General features: G+C 34.3%; 1 long non-coding RNA gene across 1 annotated transcript; it reads left to right on the top strand.

Moving 5' to 3' along the window:
- Positions 1 to 8,725: 8,725 nt before the first annotated feature.
- Positions 8,726 to 10,276, top strand: LOC112020230 (uncharacterized). Its single transcript, XR_010630708.1, has 3 exons — positions 8,726 to 8,966; positions 9,143 to 9,205; positions 10,094 to 10,276. It is a non-coding gene; the product is annotated as an uncharacterized LOC112020230 (long non-coding RNA).
- Positions 10,277 to 25,443: the final 15,167 nt, after the last annotated feature.

Below are 25,443 nucleotides of genomic sequence, written 5' to 3'. Positions count from 1 at the left end.
CTGTAAATGAACAACCAATAGATGAAACTAGGGATGATGTGGCTGTATTAGATACACCACAAGATACTACTCATGACATGTCTAGTACTCAGGTGCCTCGTCGTAGTGGGAGAATTGTTCGGCCTTCTATAAGATTCATAGGTTTGGGAGAAACTTATGAAGCTATCTCAGAAGAGGTTGAATCGGATCCCTACACATATGATGAAGCAATGAATGATATAGATGCACATCATTGGGTCCAAGCTATGAAATTTGAATTAGATTCCATGTATTCCAATCAAGTTTGGGATCTTGTAGAGGCGCCTAACGGCATTAAACCTGTTGGTTGCAAATGGGTTTACAAGAGGAAGAGAGGGATAGATGGAAAGGTTGAAACCTTTAAAGCAAGGCTAGTGGCGAAAGGGTTTACACAAAAAGAAGGTATTGATTATGATGAAACCTTTTCTCCAGTAGCAATGCTTAAATCTATCAGAATTCTCTTATCCATTGCTGCTCATTGTGATTATGAGATTTGGCAAATGGATGTCAAGACTGCATTTCTTAATGGCAATCTTGAAGAGGAAATCTATATGATGCAACTGGAAGGTTTCATAGCAAAGAACCAAGAGCATTTGGTATGCAAGTTGCAAAGGTCCATTTATGGACTTAAGCAAGCATCTAGGTCATGGAACATCAAATTTGATCAAGCAATCAAGTCATTTGGTTTTGAACAAAATCTTGATGAACCATGTGTGTACAAAAGACATCAAGATAAAGTAGTAATGTTCCTAGTGCTTTATGTTGATGATATTCTACTCATTGGAAATGATGTAGGAGTAATGTCATCAGTAAAGGTTTGGTTGTCAAGTTAATTTGATATGAAGGACCTAGGTAAGGCTAACTTTATTTTAAGGATCAAGCTTTGGCGAGATCGCAAGAATAAAATGTTAGGCTTATCACAAGCTGGATATATAGATAAGGTTCTAGAACAGTTTAGCATGCAAAACTCCAAGAAATGATTGCTTCCTTTTAGACATGGAGTTCCTTTGTCTGATGACCAAAGGCCTAAGACTCAAGAGGAAGAAGAAATGATGAGACAAGTTCCTTATGCTTCTGCAGTAGGAAGTCTCATGTATGCCATGCTTTGTACTAGACCAGATATCTGCTATTCAGTTGGCATGGTCAGCCGATATCAATCAAATCCCAGACCAAAACATTGGCAAGTTGTAAAGCATATTCTCAAGTATCTACGGAGAACGAGAGACTATATGCTTGTTTACCATTGTGAGGATTTGATTCCCATTGGCTATACAGATTCAGATTTTCAATCGGATCTAGATTTCAGAAAATCCACTTCAGGATGTGTTTTCACCTTGGGAGGTGGAGCCATTAGTTGGCAGAGTATTAAGCAATCTTGTATTGCAGACTCCACCATGGAGGCAGAATATGTTGCTGCTTGTGAAGCAGCAAAGGAAGCTGTATGGCTCAAGAAGTTCCTTTCTGATCTTGGTGTAATAAGAATGGAGCAAGTTCCAATCACATTGTTTTGTGACAACAGTGGAGCAGTTGCACAATCTAAAGATCTAAGGAATCACAAGAAAGGAAAACACATTGAGAGGAAGTACCATATCATTCGAGATATTGTTGCTCGTGGAGATGTGGTGGTAGCAAAGATTGAAAGTGCAAATAATTTAGCAGATCCATTTACTAAAGCTTTGCCTCAAAGGAATTTCGAGTCACATTTGGAGAGAATGGGAGTTAGATTAGTGCACAATAGTCTTTAGGGCAAGTGGGAGAATGTTAGGATTAGTGCCTTTAAATCCTATTGTATGATGCTATGTATGATATTAAGTTTGACATTGTATATGACATTATGTATGACTTAATATTATGTTTAATAAATTTGTTTTATTATTATCTGAAATAATGGTAACATGAATATTCGGACATTATCACATAGTCCATGAGATGCATAGTATGCGATTTATGTGAAGAGTCACAGAAGATATAAATCACAAGTTCTTTGTAAACTCAGAATTATAGTTCGTAGCCGGTGATGAAATTGGGCATTTCATCTGCGAAGACTATAACATATCAACTACGATGATTTGTCTTGATCATGGAAGTTGAGACTTCTAGTTGATGTGTTAATATGTTTTAAGAGTTAAGACATATTGAACTGGACTGCTGTGAGATTTATTATTCTCCTAAAGACTGTCAAATGAATAATAAATCTCATGACTTACATTTGCATGAACTCTTAATCCTGAGAGAATAATGGACCTGATCATAAGGTGTAGGTTGCTTTGATATATCAGGAGTGAGATCTAAAGTAATGGTCAAAACCTCAGTACATTGGGCAGCCACATTTAGTGTTGATGGAACATATATTCTCAAGATGGAATTCATAGTCTTTTAATGGAGATATAAAGTATTCCCTTGAGATAAGTTTAATGAGTTTGTTATTCAGAGAGTTAGGCCTAACCACTTTAGTAAGACTAAAGTATATATTTATGGAATTGGATTTCATAAATATATAATGAATAACATTAAAGGATTAAACCGGGTATTCAAGGATTAAGATGTAGTAATTTACAAAGTGGCAATCTACATTAATGACTTTGTATTACTACAAATATTTTATGAAGGGTTGCATGTATAATAAAGTCTTAGGATATAATTTATAGATAAGACCTAGAGTGTAATTATATTTATATAGTGCTATTAAATATAGTTAATGGTAACTTTGGACTTGTCAAGAGTTGACAGAAAAGCCCAAGGCCCATTGGAGCTAGTGTCTTATTGGTCCCTTTTGGTCCCACTCCAAGCCACACTTAAGCCCAATTGGTAAGGCCCAAAAGGCCAGCCCAATTAGATAAATTGGTTAGATACAAAGGGTAAAACATTCAGATTTTGATATGCAAGAAACATCATTGTGAAATGGTGTGCATGTGAGTTTTTGCCACTCACTAGTCATCCCTTTGTTACCAATTGAGAGACCACATATCTTGGGCGTTAGTGGAATTGGAGTGAAGATTAAAAGTAGTCCTAAGTGCTTCAATCTTTGTTTTGAAATTCACCACTTCAAGGTACGATCTCTTGTTTTCAAATTCTGAAATTCACCTAGTACGTGTTATCAATATCGAATGAAGTAGATCCGTTTAAAACTTATTTTCTGCTGCACTCATCTCTAATTTCCATCATTATCGTGTATGCTGATGTATTCTATTTCTATTAGCTGAATATGCTGTAATCTACTTAACATTGTTTAATTCATTTATTTTTATTTTTATTTTATGAAATCAGTGAATGCTGCGTTAGATATATATTATTGCCATTTTCAATAAAATATGTTTATAATTAAAAATAAATAAATAAGAAGAAGAAGAAAGTTTCTGTATTTGAAGTGAATTTTCCCTTGATTGTTGTTGTCACCAAATGCCAGATATGGACCCACATGAAGCGGGACCCTCTATATAGACTATCTTAAGTAGGCAGCCTATGCATCGTTCAAGTTTACTATGGGATGCTCCTTTGGAAGGCGAGGTATGCACTTGTCCAAAATCGTAGTCAATATATGTAGTAGAAAGAGTTTTGGCATTTAAGAAGCGTAATTAATACTAAGTTGCTTTGTTTGCAGGTAGTGCCAGGTGTACTGACTTGTCGTCACCGAGATAAAGGCCTGCTTGAAGATGGTGCAGTTTTAGATCCACGGATTACAGCTTATATCATAGATGCAGGGTTAGATGGGCTGCTTTGGGTCCCACATATGAACCTCGACCATGCATTGATCACGGCGTTGGTGGAGAGATGGCGGCCGGAGACGCACTCATTCCACTTGCCCCACGGTGAGATGACCATCACGCTACAAGACATGGAGGTTATAATGGGGGTACCTGTAGATGGCTTGCCGGTAGTGGGAGATACTGAAAACGATGATTGGGCCCACTTCTGCTATGAAATGCTAGGGCATAGTCCGCCGAGAAGAGCCATTGGTGATCGTCGCAAGAACACTGCAGTGATAGAAGGGCCGAGGGTAAAAGCCAAATGACTTGAGGATCGGTTTAGCAATCCTCTCCCAGCTGACGCCACCAAGCAGCTTGTGCAGCAATATGCTCGGTTTTACATACTGGAGTTGTTGGGTAGTACGCTGTTTATGGATAAATCTGGTGAACGGGTCTCACTTATATATCTGCAATTTTTCAATCCAATAAGCAACGGAAAGAAGTATAGTTGGGGTAGTGCAGCACTAAGTTGGCTATATAGACACCTATGTAATGCATCAAAGAAGACAGCCAAGCAGATTGGCGGTGCACTGCTATTGGTGCAGTTGTGGGCGTGGGCAAGGTTTCCACACATATGTCCTGTGATGAGGCATCCACACCAGGCATTGCCCCCAGGTCCACTTGCTATCAGGTATGTAGAATCTTAGATAGTTACTGCTTTACATTTCCGCATTATGTTTTTTCGCATGGGAATTATGAAAATACCTAATATGGTTTTTATGTCTCTGTTGTTTGCTAGATGGAAAGGGGCTAAGATAACAACTGAACATGGAATGCACGTCCTATGCGCCTATCGTGTGTCGCTTGCTTCGCTACGGCCAAATCAGGTATCATGCCTTACAAGTGGGAACTGCTTTGGCATGTAGTTGTTTTACTTATAATTTGCATATACATGAATAAACATTTTTTTTTTCAGAGCAAAGTTACATGTATTGTTCACATTCTTGATAATTTTTTATAATTATATTGATAATTACACATTTTTGATAATTATATTGTTAATATGGTTGTTTGCATCGGTTGGATCATTGCAGATTGTGTGGGAGCCATACAGAAAATATTTGCTCTCCCTTCCCGCATATTGTAAGGCAGGCCAACACATATGGAGGTCTATCGTGCCACTCATACATATATGGGTAGTTGAAGACCATCACCCTGAACGTGTTCTCCGACAGTTTGGGATGAAGCAAGGCATACCACCTGATGTCGATACTTCAGTTGACCTTCACAAGATAACTCTCCAGGGCAAGCAATAAAAAAATTGGGCCCAAGAACATCGCACGCATATTGTTAAATGGGCTACGCACGCCACAATTGCCAATGCACCGCCCTTTCATGGAGAGATGAGCTACAATGATGAGTATATGGTGTGGTTTCGTCCCCGTACTGTTCGTCATATTACAAAAGAGACCTCGTACTGGGACACTTTGATAAGTTTACAAAGACTAGGATAGTTATAAATGTACCTTGTTTCGCATAGTTTAGCTCAAGCTACTAACACTACTCTTGTATATTTGTGACAGGTTGAATCACAGTTGAGGATTATGGCAAAGTGCGAACTAGGGTCTGAGATCTACACCGACTGTATTAAGGCCTTGGAATCTGTTGAAGAGATTGGTCGGTTGACCTTGGACGATGCACGCGATGCAGGCAACACAAGTGAATCGGTTGTAAGGCGTGGTCGACAAGCAAGTGGACGTCAAGGGCGTGGAGGCCGTCAATCTAGTCAACGTCCCACATCTACTCAGCGTCAGCGTCCCATACCCATGCCCACATCTAGTTGGTGTCCCACACTCGTGCCCACATCTAGTCAGCGTCACACACCCATGCCCACATCTAGTCGGCGCCACACACCCGTGCATGACCACACCATAGAGGAAGCAAGTTAGACAGCAGATGAGATGTGTTTGGACACTGGTTATGACATGGGCTCCATGGCATGCGATGATGCGGGTCCATCCCATACGTTTGCCCATGGGGACACATCTCGGTCCCTATCCATGAGGTGCGATGATACCTGCCCACCCACATCCCCTACTACATCTCCATTGCCCACCACCCGTATGTTTCCCTCACTGACTACCAGCACCGCCCCCGCAGATGTACATGGTATAGATGAGATGAGATTCATGCCCACCCTTGGTGCTGTCCCCCCTGAGTTTGTGCATTCCGAGTTCAGCCAAACACAAATACCCGCCCCCCCACCAGAGGCTTCACACATTCCAGATCGGCCGCGAAGGCCGCAACGGACACAGACACATCCTCCTGATTGTGGGACTAGACATGGTAGTATACTTCGATTCAATACCGATTACATATACATCTCTTTATAGTTAAATGATTTTCATATTAGTATTTGCTTGTGTTCTTTTCAGGCAAGGTGAGACCAGTCAAGGAACCAGTGACGAGAAGAAAACGGGGATGATTAAATTGTCAGCATACTCTAGCTTTAGTTTGGTTTTTCACGATGCAGGAACTTTTGATATGGATGAAAATTCAAGTACAGTCCGGATGAAATGTTATTGGGATGCTTTATAGAGTGATAATATTGTGGATGATGCTTACTAGTAGGATACATTATGCTATATTCTGTATTTATCAAAGTCAATTGGTTTACCTATTTGATGTGTTTTCTTACAATAGATTATCGGTCTGGTTTGTAATTCGTTGCCAGATTTGTGCTTACCAGTGGTAGCTAGATTAATCATTTTTGAACCACTATTGTACTATAACTGATGTAATATAGCAGAGTAGAGAACATTCTTTGGTTAAACTGGTGAATGTCTTGGAAAAGTATTGAAGTTTTAATGTTCTAAAGATGGGAAAGATAATTTGAGGCTTTATAGTTCACAAAATGTCTCAAGATATTAGGAGCTATCCATAGTAGAGACTTAGCTTCTTATATTCTTCATTCATCTCTTTCACCTTGACAGTTCATTTTCATAACAGGAACAAGATGCAAATGCTAGTGATAGTTTAATTTTTATTGGATTGGCAAGATAGAGGTTCCAGACATTAGTATAGTCAAGTAACTAGGGTAAAGCTATGAGTAGTTCAGTTAAATTCTGCTTTATTGCCAACTGATTCCAACATAAAAGACAATCATACATTTTATTCTGAAATTTTTTAAGCCTATTTTTTCACCAAATTGCAACTCTTATTTTTCTTACTCTTCTCTTCATTTACTAGGCATCATTATTATTACTGCAAGTGGTATGAATGGTTCCATCGTTTATGAACTTGAGAGACCAGAAAATGTAGGTTTTAAAAAACCTATGAAGGCATGTTCTCCTACACAACTTTTTACTTATAGGCAGACCTATATTGTAGACTTGTATGTATCTATGCAACTCCTTGTTATGATTTTCAATAGAAAGTTTATTGTTCTGTATTTCTTGAATGTGAACATGAAAGTCAAAATGATTAACTTTCATACAGTCTCTGACCAGCTGACACCCAGTGTACATGCATTGTTCTTTAGATTTTAGAGAAAGCGAAGACTGAAGTGGATGCAGTAAAACCAGGTTTTTATTTTTGAAAATGCCACTATTCAAGGGTTTGAATTTAAATGGGAATATTTTGGTGCTACCATCATGTTTTGAAATTTTTTTTCCATTATTAGTATCATGGGCAGACATGATTGCTGTGGCGGGAGCTGAAGCAGTTTCATTGTGTGGAGGTCCAACAATTCCAGTTCCCTTAGGCAGACTAGATTCAATGTAAGAGGCTATCTTATTATCCTAATTTATGACATGGCAGAAAACTGAATGTTGGGTTACTTGGTGTCCTAAGATCCTTCCAAAATATTAAACTCAAGCTTTGTCTTTTTTAATGAGTGTTTGAGTTGTTTGCCACTTAATGTTTACTTTTTTTTCCATTATTAGTATCATGGGCAGACATGATTGCTGTGGCGGGAGCTGAAGCAGTTTCATTGTGTGGAGGTCCAACAATTCCAGTTCCCTTAGGCAGACTAGATTCAATGTAAGAGGCTATCTTATTATCCTAATTTATGACATGGCAGAAAACTGAATGTTGGGTTACTTGGTGTCCTAAGATCCTTCCAAAATATTAAACTCAAGCTTTGTCTTTTTTAATGAGTGTTTGAGTTGTTTGCCACTTAATGTTTACTTTTTAGTTTGGAGAACCTCAAATTCTTCTTTTGTGCAGTATTAATTCGAAAATACCTAATTGAAGGCTCACTGCCTATGATTTTGATAATTACTTTTTTCTTAATAGGGAGCCTGATCCAGAAGGGAAACTTCCTCAAGAATCTCTCGATGCTCCTGGTTTGAAGCAAAGCTTTCAAAGAAAAGGCTTATCGTGAGTTTATAGTTTGCAAAAATCCTTTTTTATTCACATGTTCCTGTTAACAATTTACATATTTGTCATTATCTTCAGTGCAGTTGCTGTAAATAATTAGTGACGTGGTGGTTTAGAAAGATGGCTAACCTCTTCTTGGTTGTAAAATAATTTTGTCTAGAACTAAATTTAGATGTATTAAGTATCACTACAAGAAAACTGGGTATAGGCGACGTTTTTAAATCTGCCGCTATACGTAGTATATTGCGACGTTTCTAGAAAACGTCGCTAAAGAGAGAACCTTTCACGACGTTTCTTAAAAAACGTCATTGTAACGCAAAACAATAGCAGCGTTTCTTAAAACGTCGCAAAACGTACAGCTTTAGTGGCGTATATTTTGTTTATAGCGACGTTTTTATAAAATGTCGCTGTAGATATTAAAGAGACCCAACGTACATGCCAAAAAATTTTGGGAGTTGAGATATAGCGACGTTTCTGGGGAAGATATAGCGACGTTTTAGAAACGTCGCTATATGTTCCCAAAATTTTTGTCTTCTTCCCACGTTGAAAATTTTGCTGAAAAGCCACTTTTCAGTTCCCACGCTTTTTGTCCCTCCTTTTTCCATTTTTTTTTTTTTTTTTTTTCCTACACTTTTTTTATTCTTTTGTTTGACTTTCCCTTACACTTTTTTCTTTGTTTTATTTGTTGTCTCTCTTTTTTCACTTAGGCAGAGCCTCCATTTCCCATTCTATATTCTCCCCCTACCCTTTTCACTTCTACATTCTCTACCCTCTCTAGCCACCACCCATTGCCACCAACGTAGCCACCGCGGCCATCATCGACCTCCATTGCCACCACCGTACTTTTTCCCCTCTTTTTTGGTGTTCAAGTTTTTTTAAAGGGTAAGTCTTTGTGTTTTAGCTTATGGGTTTACTTTGATTTCGTTTTTCTTTAATAGGTCATGGTGTTTTTGTGTTTTGGCTTATGGGTTTGCTTTGATTTGGTTTTTCTTTAATGGGTCATGGAAAGTTTTTGCTAATTTTTATTGTTTGCTTGTTTTGGTTGGATTTTGGTGCAGAAAATTCTTATTCAAATTTGGATTTTTGAGCAAAAAGACTTGAGCATCAAAGGCTGAATCATTGTAAGTTTATGTATAAGTTTGTAAATTTTGTATTTTTTTTTCTACGTAATTTTTCTGTACTGTGTAGATTTTGAATTTTTTTTGTTATTAGTTTTGTGGTTTAACTAGGTTGAGATTAATTTTTACTTAAATGAGGAGATTCTAATGTGTACAAGGAGATTCTTCCATTAGATGAGGAGTTCTACTTAAAAATTATATATATATATATATATATATGTATGTATGTATGTATGTATATGCTTGCTTTAGTTTTTATTTTTTCATTGAATGCAAAGAATGAGAATGAGAGGGAATTAGTAATGGATGAGAATTAGTTTTTATTAAGCTGTGTTTTTGTGTGTGTGTGTTATTATATTAGAAATTACAATTATTGCTTTATATGAAATTATAGTAATTTTTTATAATCTTGGAAAATTAAGAAAGTTGTGGCTTTCTTTATTTATTTTTATTTTTATTTTTTTGCTGGTTTCATTTGGTGTTATTGGCCTAGGTGTTGGGGTTTCACTCTTGTTGTGAGTAAATAATCTCAACTAAATGCTCTTTATATATATGTGTGTGTGTATATATATATCTCTCTCTATGTATATATATTGTTACTAAATTTTCATGCACCATGACTCATTAATTTTTTTTGCAATAGCATTCTCATATGCAAAATTTGGATGATTTGGAGTACCTTTTTCAATTGAGACATTTAGGCATAATGGGTAAGTTTCATTATGTGTACCAAATGACAAAGTTTGGATATAATTAAACCTCAAATATTTTCTGCAAAGTGGACCTTAATTTTTTTGCCTAATTGTTCCAAGTCCTAACTCATAAATTTTTTTTGTAGTGGCACCTTTATTTGCCTTCCACATCATTTAATTGTCCTCTTTTATTTTGTAGGTTAAGTACTCATTTATTGTGATAAGCTTGGACTTTGTTTAGAAAGGCGTTTGCTTGGCTTGAGCATAGTAAGTAATTTTTGCTTAAAACTTTATACTTGAAACGTTAATAATTGTATTGGGGTGGACTGTTGAGTTTGAGCAAGCGGGTGGCTTGCATGGTGCTATAAGGTGGTTTACATTTATATTGTAAGTGCTTACTTCTTTTTTTTATTTTATAATTATAGAAATTACGTTTAATTTGTAGCTATACTTTATATCAAAATCATAACTTCTGGGTTCTGCAAAATATTCAGTACTCAAGACTCTTCTTTAGCAGTTTATACTTATAGCTCAACTGCACCTAGGAATAAATATGCAAACTTAATAAATAAAAAAACCATACCCAAAATATACACTATTTATATAATGTACATGAATATGACAAAATGCCTTGATGAGGGCAGATGAATAGTGGGGTTTCCCTCAAATTCTTAGGGATCACTTTTTAGTGCAAGAGATGACTAGATGAGCTTTGGGATGTACCTATTTAGGTAGGCCTTCCAACTTTTATGGTGGCATGGTTTTCCCTTTATTTCTTTAGAGACTTGACTTTTTTTTTAGGCATTAGCTATTATTAATTGGTTGAAATCTGATACTGTGCCTTTTGCTCCTACATTGATTAACTTGATTCTAAATTGGAGAAACCTTCTAGCAAGGCCATAGATGGTAAGACTTAAACATATTTTAGAGAAAGCTACAATGTGTTGACTTTAGGACATGTTTGGCTCTTTTGACTTCTCTTGTTAGCTTTTTAAGTTTTTTATTTGAACTTTGTAACTATGCTTGATTCTTTTATTAAATGTTATCCCTTGTTCATAGCGAAAAAAAAAAAAAAAAAACATTGTCTTTCCCCTTTAGGGACAATTTATGGTATGTTACTTTCAAATGTGTACCACATAATGCTACTTCCTTACTTAGAATCTACTGGCATGCACAACACTATCATCAACAAATTTTGGTGCAACCTTCTTGCTTTTATGAAGGTAGCATCTTAGATTTCCCAATGCAGAGCCTATTTTACTTTCGAAGGGAAAAAGTAACAAACTTTTTAGGATACCCACAAAAAGATAAAAGGAAATAAAGGAAAAGAAAAAGAAAACTAAAGTGGAATGATTTTAATGTACTGTAGGCTATAGCATTATCCTTCCTTAACATTCATTTATTAAAACCAAAAAAAGATTTAATTTCAAAGGTGATTACATCCTAAGAGAGTATCTAAAAATAGGTAATGTTACTGTCATTACATTTTAACAACAAACATGATTACCAATGTGGCTTAATTCAAAAAATAATTACACATGTGAGTCATTACTTGTAGAATAAAGCTTGAGTAACTACTACTACCTGGGTCTTCTGGATAGACATAATTTAGTTGGGCTAGCCCCCTAGCCCTTGGCTACAATTAATGATTTATCTAGTTAGATTATTTTTGTTTTTGGGACCATGTAGTTGTTGCAACTGAAGTTTAAAATCTCCCTCACTTAAATCTTAAACGTTCTCAATTAACTACATGGTGCTACAATTAATGATTTATTTAGTTAGATTATTTTTTGATTAATTTTTGGACTTAATACTTGTAAGCATTTTATATTTGTGATTATGATAATTGTGTTGGGGTGGATTGTTGAGTTGGAGCAAGCGGGTGGCTTGCACGGTGCTATAGGACGGTTTACATTCATATTGGAAGTGTTTATTATTTTTTGAAAATTTGGATGGATATTTTTGAGTTATATTTGTTGATTATTTTTTGGACTTCAATACTTGTAAGCATTCTATATTTGTGATTATGATAACTATATTGGGAGGATTGTTGTGTTGGAGCAAGCAGGTGGCTTGCATGGTATTATAAGACGGTTTACATTCATATTAGGAATGTTTATTATTTTTTGAACATTTGGATGTCGTTGAGTTATGGTTGTTGATTACTTTTAGATTTCAATACATGTAAGCATTCTATATTGTTATATTGATAATTGTTTTTGTGGTGGATTGTTTAGTTGTTTTGTTCTATAGCTATGGACAAGAGTTGGATGGACACTAGAAATAGGACATCTGTGGAATATAGAATTGGAGTTGCACAATTCTTGAATTTTGCATCTCAACATGCACAACGAGATGGTACGATTGTTTGTCCATGTCGAAAATGTGCACATTCAACAATGTTGGCTATATATTGATGCAACTAGTGCAAAATCAGCAAAATCATTCTTCAGAAGCTAGTCAGGTATTAAATTTTAATGTTTTAAGAATGTATTTGGTTTTAAAATTTTTTAAGTATAGTAACTATTATTTTGTTACTTGAAATGATTTCTTTATGAACTTATTAGATACTTTAATTTGTATTCAAGGTGGTTTCGATTTAGATCATCCATCTCCAACTCCTTAAAGATCATAGGCTTTATCCCATCAAGAAACTAGCATATAGTGGTACATGCAGTGTTTTAAGGACTCCATGGGTTATTACATAGTTGTTTTGAACAACCACAATTATTTTGGAACTATTGTACTTTGTTTATAATATTGCCATAGTTTGGGTGGTTGTTTTTTTTGGTATAGGTAGACAAGTGTTTGGTTACAACCACATTTATTTTGGAAGTATTGTACTTTGTTTAATATTGTTATAGTTTAGGTGGTTGTTTTGTTTTGTAGATAGACAAGTATTTTGTTCAACTCAAGATGATATATGTATTGGTATTAAATATATATATATTGACTATGGTTAATGTGTTATTGTGGAATATTGATGATTAATAGGTATATTTGATTTATTACAAGCTTGTGTTAGTTATTGTTGAATTTTAAGCAAGTTTATACAGCATTAAAAAAAAAAAAAAAAAAAAAAAAAGCAGGTTTTTGCAACGTTTTAAAGACGTTGCTGGAAATCCTTTTTAGTGACGCCTTTAAAACACCGCAAATAATCAATTCTATAGCGACGCTTTAAAAATGTCACTAAAAAACAAGGGAGCAAATGTTTTGGCGACATCTTTAAAATGTCACTATATGATTGATTATTTGCAGCATTTTAAAGGCGTCACTAAAAAGGTCTTCAAAACATCACTAAATGTATTTTCCTAGATTACTTATGAAAATGTTATATTATTTAGTGACGTTTTAGAAAACGTCACTAAAAGTTTTTGAACGCCACTAAAGAGTAACATATGGCGACGTTTTTGGAAACGTCGCAATAGATCTATAGCGACTGCTCTATTGTGACGTTTTAGAACGTTGCAAAAAAAAAAATGTCGCTATAGACCATTTGTGTCTATAGTGACATTTTTTGGGTTTTTAGTGACGTTTTTAAAACGTTGTTTTAACCCAGATTTCTTGTAGTGTACCCAAGTACATCAGACGCAATTACTCATGCAATTCTATTTCCTTGTCCATTCTATATTAATTATTACGGATAATTACAGTAAACACACATGTGGTTAGGCCCTTTTTCACTTTGCCTACCCGTGGTTCAAAACTTAACACTTTGCCCACCTGGAGTTTGCTTTGTTAGAACTCCGTTACCCACCTCTATTAAAATCGAGGGTAAATATGTATTTTTGCTTTTCTTTTATGTCGCTCTCCTCCCAAAACAAAAATTCATACAAAATCGAAAGAAAACAAGATCAAAAAATGTCATTAGGTAAAAATGGTAAAAAGTTGCTTAAGAACTTCAGAAATGCAGAAACTTCAAGAACTATTCAACAAGAGGCAATGTAATCATAGGCACACCATAACAAACTCCCTCCAACATATGAAGGATTTTCCAACAACCCAAACGAATGAACAGTTGGAAGCCTCAATAGCATGAACAATCTCAAAACTTGGTTTGCTTTTGGGTTTGCTTCTAAAGACCCAAAACTGGGTTTGCCATGTCCAGATTCGTCTCTCTCTCTCTCTCTCCCATCCACCAACAGTCACCACAACCACTTTTGAAACCTATAACCAATTGCAAACCACAACACACAACCACTGTCGAGAAGAGTGCATATTGCGCCTCCTAGTGTTGTAGAAGTTGTTGCCATCACTAGACATCTCAGCTGATGATTTAAATCTTTGAGTGGAGGTCTAAGAGTCACAAACTGGAGTGTTTGTGTGCAACAGATTCATAATAGAAGAGTCCATGGATTCGGAGCTACGTGTAGTCACGTGAGTAAGTACTACATGAGGTAGCAGTAAAATTAGGGTTAAGTCTATTGAATAAACTTCCATTCTATTAGTGAATTGCCATGTGGATGTTTAGGATAAAACCCTCCCTAGGTTTTTTACCTTGAAACTGGACTCTTTCATTGGTTTTCCTAGGTCATCATATCACTTGTGTTCTTTACTTTTCAGTTGTTTATAATATGATTAATACTTGTTTAACCTAGATCTGTTTAATTGAACTAAGTAACAACTTTGCTATAAATTAGGTTAAACAATTTGTGTTTTCCAGGGGTCTAAAATCCAACACTATCATATATATCTATATAATATGTTATTGTTTTAACAAATAAGTAAGCATTGCTTTTTTGAAGAATTGGCTGCATTATTAAGAAGGAGAGTTCATTTAGACCCTTTAAAAAGATTGTTTAACCTAATATATTAACCAAATGATTACTTAGATTAATTATTCAGATCTAGATTAAACACAAATATATCATATCATGCAAAACAGCGGAAAAGTAAATAACACCACGATATAATGACCCAAGAAAACCGATGAAATGAATCGTTTCAAGGTAAAAACCTGGAGAGGATTTAACCTAGCTATCCTCAAGGTAAAACAAATCCACTATAAGTAAATTGAAGTTTTTACAATTAGATTTAACCCTAAATCTATTGCTACCTTTAGTAGTAAATTACTGACACAATCACGTGCAAGCTCCAAATCCACGGACTCCTTCTCTTTTTGGATTTACACCAACACAAGTCGCCTTGGTTGTGACTTTGAGATCTCACTCAAAGGTTTAGCAACACAAACTCTACAATTTGTGACTCCAAGACCACCCTTGAAGGTTTAAATCATCAGCTATTGTTGATCTTGTTGTAGCAACTTCAGATCTACCGGTTCTAACGGTATGAGAATGATTTCCGGTAGTGACTTTGATAGAGGAAGGCACAATACCTTTTAGATCTTATAAGAGCACCTCCAAAGTCTTTCGAAAGCCTGAAAAACATAGCTAGGGTTTTCCTTTATATACTAGAAGTGTTTCACTTGAAACCCAAAATGTTTAGGCAGAGTTTGGGCTAAAATAAAATTATGCAAAAATTTCATGTCTGTAATTTTCAATCGGTTGGATCTAATTTTCTATCGGTCGAATTTCACTGAATTTGAACCCTTCTTTCTGTAGCTTATATTTTCTTATGTTCTGACCTGTAATACCTCTAGCATTGTCTAATAAACTCTATAGACTCTAAGATCTATACTTAGACAAGTTTGTGCTCACGGTTTGCCAATTGTTCTAAACGTTTAGAACCTAACAATCTCCCCCTTTGGCAATCCGTGACAAAACTCACATACAAAATGAAATGCTCAAATACAAGAACAGCTCTATTACAATAAAATGCCCAATTACATCACAAATCCCAATCTAAGAATTTAAATCTAAAAGTTGCTAGAAGAGGCAAAAGATCCGTACCTATCTTTCCTAAAACACTCAAAAGAGCACATCACTGCATGTGTTGAAATAAAGACAGATAAACAAAAAATAACAAATATGCAATAACAGCAAATAACAAACATGTAAACTAACTCTCTCCCAAAGTTAGATATATTAAAAAAAAAAATAATAAAACTTTTATTTTCTCCCCCTTTCAAAGACAATTTCATCTCCCCCTAAATAAAAACAGTTATAAACCTTTTCCAAATTCCATCTATTTCTCTCCCTTTTTGTCACATATTGACAAATACAACCCAATCAATAGGTAGACATTAAACATCCATAATAGTGATCAAGAGAAAATAGAGGATGATAGGTTACAATCTGAATGACCCCTTGTGATTAACCCTAATTAATTAATTTAGCCAAGTAATTAATTAATCAATTAATCATGCAATTTTATGGAAGCACAAACAAATCACCAATCAACTAAATATGCAGCGGAAAATAAATAACACGGTGATTTGTTTACGAATGGGGAAAATCCTAACGACAAAAACCCCACCGGGTGATTTTCAGGTCACCACTCCCGAAACTCCACTATTATCAAATCAAGCGGTTACAAGTAAAGGAATCCCAAGTACCTTACCAACCTACAGTTGAACCCTTACCCCAATACCCAATTGGACTTGATCTGTAGTGACAGTCTCCACCTTTGATGCACGGCTCCCAAGTAACTAATGCGCGGATTCAAGTACGCGACTTCAGACCACCAACTGAGGAAGAATGGTTGGCTGCAAAGTTCTTCAGTTCATCCTTTATGATGAATAGCAAGAAGATGCTTGGTTACAAAACCCTATGGTGCAAATACACAGCAACTTCTTGATGGAAGATGAACTAGGTCAAGAACTTCGTCTGTTGATCACAATTTGCTTAAACAGAGATTACTCAATGATAATGCAACTTGTGTCAACCAAAACGGCTCTTAAAATAATCCTTTTATATGTTTAGGGTTAGAAGAAAAGAAGGCCCAAAAACATATTCACAGATCCCAAGAAAATCAGATTGGAAATCTGACTTTTTAAATCTCGACAGATAGCAGTTGTCGAGGTAGCTGTCGAGAGGTGTCGAGCTTTAAAAACTGTGCACTTCAACTTGCTTTCTCTTGGACAGACTTGATGACTTCAACACTTGACCTTGAAACATTGTTTCTTGAAGTATTAAAAACACCTAGAACTACCCAATTACAAGCAGAGTGCGTTTTGTCAAAGGATTAGCCAATTTACATAACTAAGTGACATATGTTCTTAAACAAGTTAAAACATATATGTCCTAACAGAGGATCAAGAAACAACTCCCCCTATGAACATTAGAGATTTTTTTTTTCTTAAGAAAAAAAAACTTTCTCCCCCTATAAAAATAGGAAAAACAAAACCGTTTGGGAAAAATTGTTTAGGGGAAAATTTAGGAGGTGGGGAAAACTAAAAAGACATAAACCTAACCAAAAAAAAGTTGAGGATACACATGAAGAAAAATATTCTCTCTTTCAATATATGCAAACTCGACACTATGTGACCCATAAACAAATCTCAATAGTAGAGAAAATATTTGCACATTTATTATCCACCATATCTAAAAAAAAAAAAAAAATATTTCCAATTTTTACCAGTTCACACATTAAGAAAGACAGCATATACTAACATGTACAGAACTCAAAAATTAATCAATCAATTTTTAGATCAAGTTGAGTACCCAATTTAGCAAAGTGTATTCGTGATGTGTATGAAAACAATGAGAGATATGACTGCAAAAATGCAAGATGGATAAAAAAAAAATGATGCAATGCATGTCCTAATCTATATGTGCAATGCATGAAAAGACTGATCGGTTAAAAACTTAAAAATTGAAAATTTTCCAGTTTCAATCGATCGAACATCAATTGGGTATCGATCGAGAGAGGCAGAGAGTTTTGAACACAAAAGCTCACATTTTCAATCAATCGAGGGAGATCTCCGATTGGTTGAAACATTTAAAAATTTTAAAACTTTGAAATCTAAAAATTTTATGCAAAAAAACAACTTGAAAGGATGTTTTTAAGACTCAATGTATATGAACATGATCCAGAAATGTTTTAAAAACATGATGCCTCTTAAATGCAAATATCAAAACTAATCAAGAAGTTAAAAATAAAGATTTTAAACTTCTAAACATATTTTTCTTCAAATTCCCAACCAAAAACAAAATTTTGTATTTGCACATCAGTTCATATGTAATTAAAGATGGCCAAATTAGTCGACACACAATCATATGTACAGAGTTTAGCAAAGATTTGTGTGTAGTGTGTGCAACTAGTATGTGTATGAGATACATAAGAGGTGATATGTAGATAGAAATTAAACACAATTTCTACATTATTGATCACATAAATTTGAAAGTGACTATCACCAAAAGAGTTGCATCATATAACTCCCACATCTACTAGAAAACACGCTTGCAACCATGCATTTTTTTTTTTAATTTAATTTTTCTTTTTCTTTTTCTTTTGAAGCATATTTTTCTTTGTTTTTCATTTTGCTTTTTACTTCTTTTATCTATTGTACAATAACACCTTAAGTATTTAGCTGTGCAAGTGTTAAACCTTATCGAGCATAGCTTTATAATTTGCACACAAGTGTTCATGATTGGCGAGTAATAGTAGTGAGATGGTTATTTATGCCTTTCTCCTAGGATTTTTTAGTCCTTACAATCAAAAGAATGTGACTTCAAAATCAAGAGCATGTGATTAAAAACTATAAACAACTCACACAATATAAGAACTACATAGCACAAACTAGAAAAGTGCAGAAAAATAAAGCTCACCAAAGCTAAACAAGGTACACAGTCATGAAGTGCAAATTTCATAAGCTAGCCTCAATTACACACTTGAAGATGTGTAATACAAATAAATAAAATCTGTTTGTGTTTTTAAAATTTTTATGACTAAAAATAAAAAAAGCACACATTATGCTAAATGAAAAAAAAAATGAAAATGCAAAGACAATGCATGAACAGTACTCAACTAAGCTATAAAGGGTACACAAACAAGAAATATCAATTTTTTAATTAACCCATGAGTACATGTACAATCTAGTACATACTCATACAAAATCAGAAATAGCTTATGCACTCAATTTTGCAACACATACTTTCTATGTTTCTCCACATTATCAAGTTCTAAATCAAGAGAGAGATATCATAATTCATATAATCCTCAAGAAAAATAAAACTAGACACAAAATAAAATATTTTTGTCTTTTTGAAAATTTTCAATTTTTTTTTTTTTTTAAACAAAACAACCTAAAACAAAAATAAAAACATGTCCACAAAAAATTGAAATAATTATATCAAGGACAAATAAACAATACTCACCTTAGCAAGTCTTTTCTCACCCATACAGCACACGTCTTTAGCTTTGTAGGTGAAAAACCATGAGAAGCATAGTGTATTTGAGAGATTACACCAATCTTTTGAGAGAGACTGAAATCCTACAATTTCCTTTCACAAGCCAACAAGCTTAAATTTTTCAAAAGCCTATAAAAAAATTTATTTGGACTTATGGTAAGAGAAATATCATCACATATCCTAGACAGAAACATAGAATGCTTAAATTTCAATTTATGACAGTTAGGATGAATGTGACCAGACAGACCACAAAAGTGACACACATGAACAAATTTAGGAACATCAGTATTCCTAACAACAGATCTAGTCTCAGATTTTGGTTTTTGCCTCAACAAAGAATAATTTGGTCTAATATGACCAACAACACCACAAAAGTGACGGATAGGCACAAAAACAGATTTCTTATGCACTCTAATAGAAGCTTTTGACATAGGTTTAGAAACTTCAATGTCTACATCAAAATCTTTATCTTTGTCTAACCTAGCAAAATAAGCCTTTTCCTTATGATTCCTCTTGAAGGGAGGGATATAAATATTTTCTTTAGGCTTAACAGGAACATAAATAGAAACAGATCTGTTTTCAATAGCAAGTTTGTTATAAGACAAATTTTCAATTTTAGCTTCAGCCTCAACTAACTTTTGTTCCAAACTTTTCATCTTTTCATCTTGAGAGGAAAATTGATTTCTTAAAAGTTCATTCTTTTTATTAGATTCATCTAATCTCACAATCAATTCCTCTTTTTCAAGATTAGCCAATTTTAACTCTTCCTTGAATTTCTTAACAATTTTCATAGATTTAGTTAATTCCCTACGAAGAGTTTCACAGGCATCAACAAAAACAATATTGACTTTTTTTATTCAAATTTTCACATGTATGAGCAGACAAGCACTTAAAATTATCCATGATAGCCAGGATCAAGGATCTCACTCAGGATGTTAATCCAAATCAGAGTGAACCCACTCTGATACCACCTGTTTGTTTGTTTAGATCCCTTAAATAGATTGTTTAACCTAATATATTAGCCAAGTGATTACTTAGATTAATTTTTTATGTTAGGTTCTAAAATTTTACAACAATTGACAAATTGTGAACACAAACTTGTCTAGATATAGATCCTAGAGTCTATAGGTATTATTTGACAATGCTCAAGGTGATATAAGTCAAGATTCAAGAACATACAAGCTGTAGAAAGAAGAATTTGAAATCTGCCTGGTTCGATCGATCAAAAGACAGGCTTGACTTATCGAAATATGGGTCAGCAGAATTTTAAGTTTGGCCCAACAGTAGTTCAAGCCCAGAAAGGATTAAGGTTTCTGATCTACTTCTCCTAGTATATAAAGGAAGCCTTAAGCACGTTTTTATAAGGCTTTTTAGAGAGAGAAGAGTATGCCTCTTTTGTATCTAGAGTTTTGTACCCAAAAAGCTCTCTCATATCTTCTACCAGTGTTATTCCTTGAAGAATATCTAGATCCGATGTTGTAGAAGTTGCTGCCTTCTCTAGTCATCAAAGGTACTGATGATCTAAACCTTCAAGGATGGTCTTGGAGTTACAAATAGGAGAGTTTGTGTTGCTAAACCTTTGAGTGCAGTCTCAAAGTTACAAGTGTGGGTGCTTATGTTGCGAAGGCCTAATAGAGAATGAGTCTGTGGATTCGGAGCTTGCACGTGGTCGTGTTAGTAAATTCTATATGTGGTAGCAATAGGATGTTAGTGGTCTAAGTCTTATTGTAAACTTCGATTCTTTAAGGTTGGTATAAGGTACTGTGATTCCTTTACTTGTAACCGCTTGTTTTGATAATAGTGGATTCTCATGAGTGGTGACCTTAAAATCACCCAATAGGGTTTTTGCCGTGTAGGTTTTCCCCATTTGTAAATAAATCACCGTGTCAATTTAATTTCTACTGTATACTTAGTTATTTGATGATTTGTTTGTGCTGCTATGTAGATTGCATGTTAATTTGATAATTAACAAACTTGACTAATTAATCAATTAATATATCACAAGGGATCAATACATTCTTGGCTTATCAATATTTTTCGCTGCTTTGCATGATATGATTGTTTTGTTTTAACCTAAATCTAAATAATAAACCTAAGTATTCACTTGGTTAATTAATTTGGTAAAACAATCTAGTTTACAAGGATCTAAAACCTAACAATTCAGATCTAGGTTAAACACAAATATATCATATCATGCAAAACAACGGAAATGTAAATAACACCACGATATGTTAACCTAAGAAAACCAATGAAATGAATCATTTTAAGGTAAAAACTTGGAGAGGATTTAACCTAGCTATTCTTAAGATAAAACAAATCCACTATGAGAGAATTGAAGATTTTACAATCAGATTTAATCCTAAATCTATTGCTACCTCCAGTAATAATTTACTAACATGACCATGTGCAAGCTCCAAATCCACGGACTACTTCTCTTCTTGGATTTACACCAACACAAGCCGCCTTGCTTGTGACTTTGAGATCCCACTCAAAGGTTTAGCAACACAAAGTCTCCGGTTTGTGACTCCATGACCACCCTTGAAGGTTTAAATAATTAGCTATTGTTGATCTTGTTGTAGCAACTTCAGATCTACCGGTTCTAATGGTATGAGAATGATTTCCAGTAGTGACTTTGATAGTGGAAGGCACAATACCTTTTAGATCTCACAAGAGCACCTCTAAAGTCTTTCAAAAGCCTAAAAAACGTAGTTAGGGTTTTCCTTTATATAATAGAAGTGTTTCACTTGAAACCCAAAACATTTAGGCAAAGTTTGGGCTGAAATAAAATTCTGTAGAAATTTCATGTCTACAATTTTGATCGGTCGGATCTAATTTTCAATCGGTCAAATTTCACTAAATTTGAACTCTTCTTTCTGCAACTTTTATTTTCTTGTGTTCTAACTTGTAATACCTTGAGTATTGTTTAATAAACTCTATAGACTCTAAGATCTATACCTAGACAAGTTTGTGCTCACAGTTTGCCAATTGTTCTAAACTTTTAGAACCTAACAGAATCCATGAAGGCAGGGGTGACTATGTTTCATTTTGAAGACTAGCTTTCCAATTGAGTAGAACATCTATCTCTGTCTCTTCATTCACAGAAAGAGAGGCAACATTGAATGAGGAATGTAAGATGGCCTACGCGACTAGGGAAAAGATAGAAAACACTTTTTTCAAGCTAGTCAATGCCACTAATTTCGAGGCCTACGGTGACGGTTTAATTAAGTATTATAAGAGGGTTTTTTTTTTTTTTTCAAAAATATTAATAAATATTAATTAAATAATATATATCTAACTTTTGATATCATTTTTTTTTTTCATTTAAAATTTGGCTTTCTTGCTTTTTAAAATTCAAAATTATTAATTAAGTCTTTGTATTTAAATTCTGCTAATGTTTCTCTTTCAATTTATAATATGGCTAATCCACTTAATCTTTTGTGTAACATATTCGATCTTCTAATGGAATTTTATCAATTTTAATTTTCAAAAAACTTATTTTTATAGACACACTAGCCTTATCACATGCGCTTTGCACGTGCGATAAGACTTTTTTTTTTTTTTTTTTGCTCTAGTGTCATAATTTTTTTTAAAAAATGGATAAGTTTGTTTTGAATACATGGATTAGTAGGAGAGTGTCCTATTTTTTAGGCATTTAAAGTGGAGTTGGAGATATATTTTTACCTGGTTGTCAAGTTTTTGCTCTATTAAATGTAAGGTTTAGGAGTATTTTTGAAGCACAAAAAAGTCTAGTCCAAAGAGGGAAATCCTCTTATAAATAGTATAGATTTGTAAAGTGTGTTGCTTTCAATATTTTTTTAAAATTGTTTCATAACCAAATTGATATATATATATATATATTTTTTTTTTCAATTGACACTTATAAGAAATGCAATCTACACTATAAAATTATTGTTTTTAGAGAGTTTCAACCTATGATATCTGCTCCTAATGATAGCTCTTTATCATCAGACCAAGACACTAATTAGTTTTTGGTGTAGGTGGGAATTGAACCCCAGATCTCTTATACAACCATCAAAAACTTTACCGGTTGAACTAATTGGAACCCATTACACTATAAAATTATAATATAACTAAAATAAAGTAATTTTTAAAGTGTAGAATAGTAACGCATAAAATATAACAAATAAAGAAAACTTATTTACATTAAATATGACTTTTGACCAATATGATTTTTGATGATAAGTTTAGGGGTAAAAGGGACAAATAGTGGTTTTGTTAGCAAATGCTTCTAACTAAAAAGAGAAAAAAAAAAGGGTAAAACTTAGATACATCAACTTATGTGCAATACATTAAGTTTTTCAATTGAAATTCAAATCCTTGGTTACATTAATCAATAAGATAAGGATATGTTTAGCATAGTGCTTCTGGCACAACACTTACAAAACCATTTTACAACAAAGCCTAGGTGGCAAGTTGTTACCAGTTTTCATTTGGACTTACCATTGACATCATTTTTTTTTACCTTCCATCAATAGCTTGTCACTTAGGCTTTGTTGTAAAAATGTTGTGCCATTGGCTTTATTGATGTTGTGTTTAGATCCCTATCATATCTTGTTATTAACCAGTTTTAAGGGCAAGTTGATTATTAGATTTATTATGAGAAGCCTTAGGTTAATCAGATAAACACCAATATCATGCAAGTGCGAAAAATTAAAAAACACACAATATGATGACCCAAGAAACCAATGAAACAAACTAGTTCCACAAGAAAAACTTAGGAGGACTTGAGTTATTAATCCCTAGGTAAACAGATCCACTAGGGATGAAATTTGGATTTCATGCTAGGGGGCTGGAGTATAAGAAAAAAATAATAATTAGAAAACTCCAAATAAGGATCTATATAGTATTACCCACTACAGACACTATGAATTTATAATGCACTACTAACACACTTACACACTTTTCCTAATTTACAATTTTTTTCCCCTCTATCTATTGCCTCATCCCTACTGCTGACCCACTACCAAAAATCATTCAAAGTGTCAAACACCAAACATTATTATATATTATCTACAACTCTACTCTCTCTGACTCTCTCTATATAGTATAACTTTATTCACAAATCACAACTCCCTAGCTCACACTCTCAACAGCTACAAAACAATTAACAGTCTTGGAGACAGAGATTTCCAAATACAATCACGAATCACATATTCAAATTAAATTCACAATCACCCTTAGCCAAAAAAAAACAATAAAAAAAAAAAAAAAACACTATCATCATAGATTCACAAACATTATGAACATATGGATTGGAGAGGGAGAAAAGTCATATCAATGTTAGGTTTTGAAGTTGAAGGAGAGAAAAAAAAACTTGAAATAGGAAAATTAGGATTTAGGATGGATGTCGGGAGTTGTAGTGGTTGGCGTCAGAGGTGGGGTGGGCAGATCAAGCGACTGCCGACAAGTGGAGGTATGTGTGTCGCGTGGTGTGTTGGTCTATGGGACTAGGCTGATCGACTAAGTTGCGCATGGTGTGGGTCAGTGATGGGGAGGTGAGTCTTGAGTGGGTTAGTGTGGACAGTGTGGTGGTGACGTGAGTCTCACTCTCTTAATCTCTCTCATATCTACTAACTCGTGACTTTCTCTCTTTCTCTCTCTTGTTTTTTTTCTTTTGAGTATGGTTTGTGTTAGGTTCTAAGGTCTTAGGATTTTATGTATTTAGAACTCTAATTTGTAATGTTGGCAAACCATGATCAAAACATTGTATGGTGTCTTCTTTAGACTTGCTCAAAGTTGGTTTAATATTGTAAAGTTGGAATCGAGTGGCTGCAGAAGTACTTGGGACTTTCGGCCTGGCTCGATCGATCGAAGAATAGACTCGATCGATCGAAAATCGCACAGGTTGAATTTTCTGCAGAATTTCCAACTCAGCCCTACTTCATTAAACGTTTAGGGTTTTATGTTTTTATAAAAAAAAAAAAATGTTTCTAATACCTTTTAATTCTTCTTTGTCATTACCTACCCAGAAGCACTCTCACCAATTATTTACACGCTTTCTATTATAATATATTTTCCCTCTCCTATACCAATTTTTTACACGCCTTTTATTTTAATATATTTAGGGCAAATTATGATTTATCTATATAAGGTTTGGTTGAAATTTAAGTTGTCTACCTAATACCTATGGTTTAAGTTGCCTACATGTTGTCAAATAGAATTGTAAAAGAACCAAGCTTTGTCTAGTAGCGAGTATTTGAGTTTAGTTTAACAATGAAAGTAAAAAGTTCAAACTTGGCTCAAGTTCTAACCAAGCCTATAAATTATGTTTGAGCTT

This window comes from Quercus suber, unplaced genomic scaffold (genome assembly GCF_002906115.3).
Source record: "Quercus suber isolate HL8 unplaced genomic scaffold, Cork oak 2.0 scaffold_174, whole genome shotgun sequence".
Taxonomy (NCBI): Eukaryota; Viridiplantae; Streptophyta; class Magnoliopsida; order Fagales; family Fagaceae; genus Quercus; species Quercus suber.
Note: the sequence above shows the minus strand (reverse complement) of the source record. Positions and strands in the feature narration are given on the sequence as shown.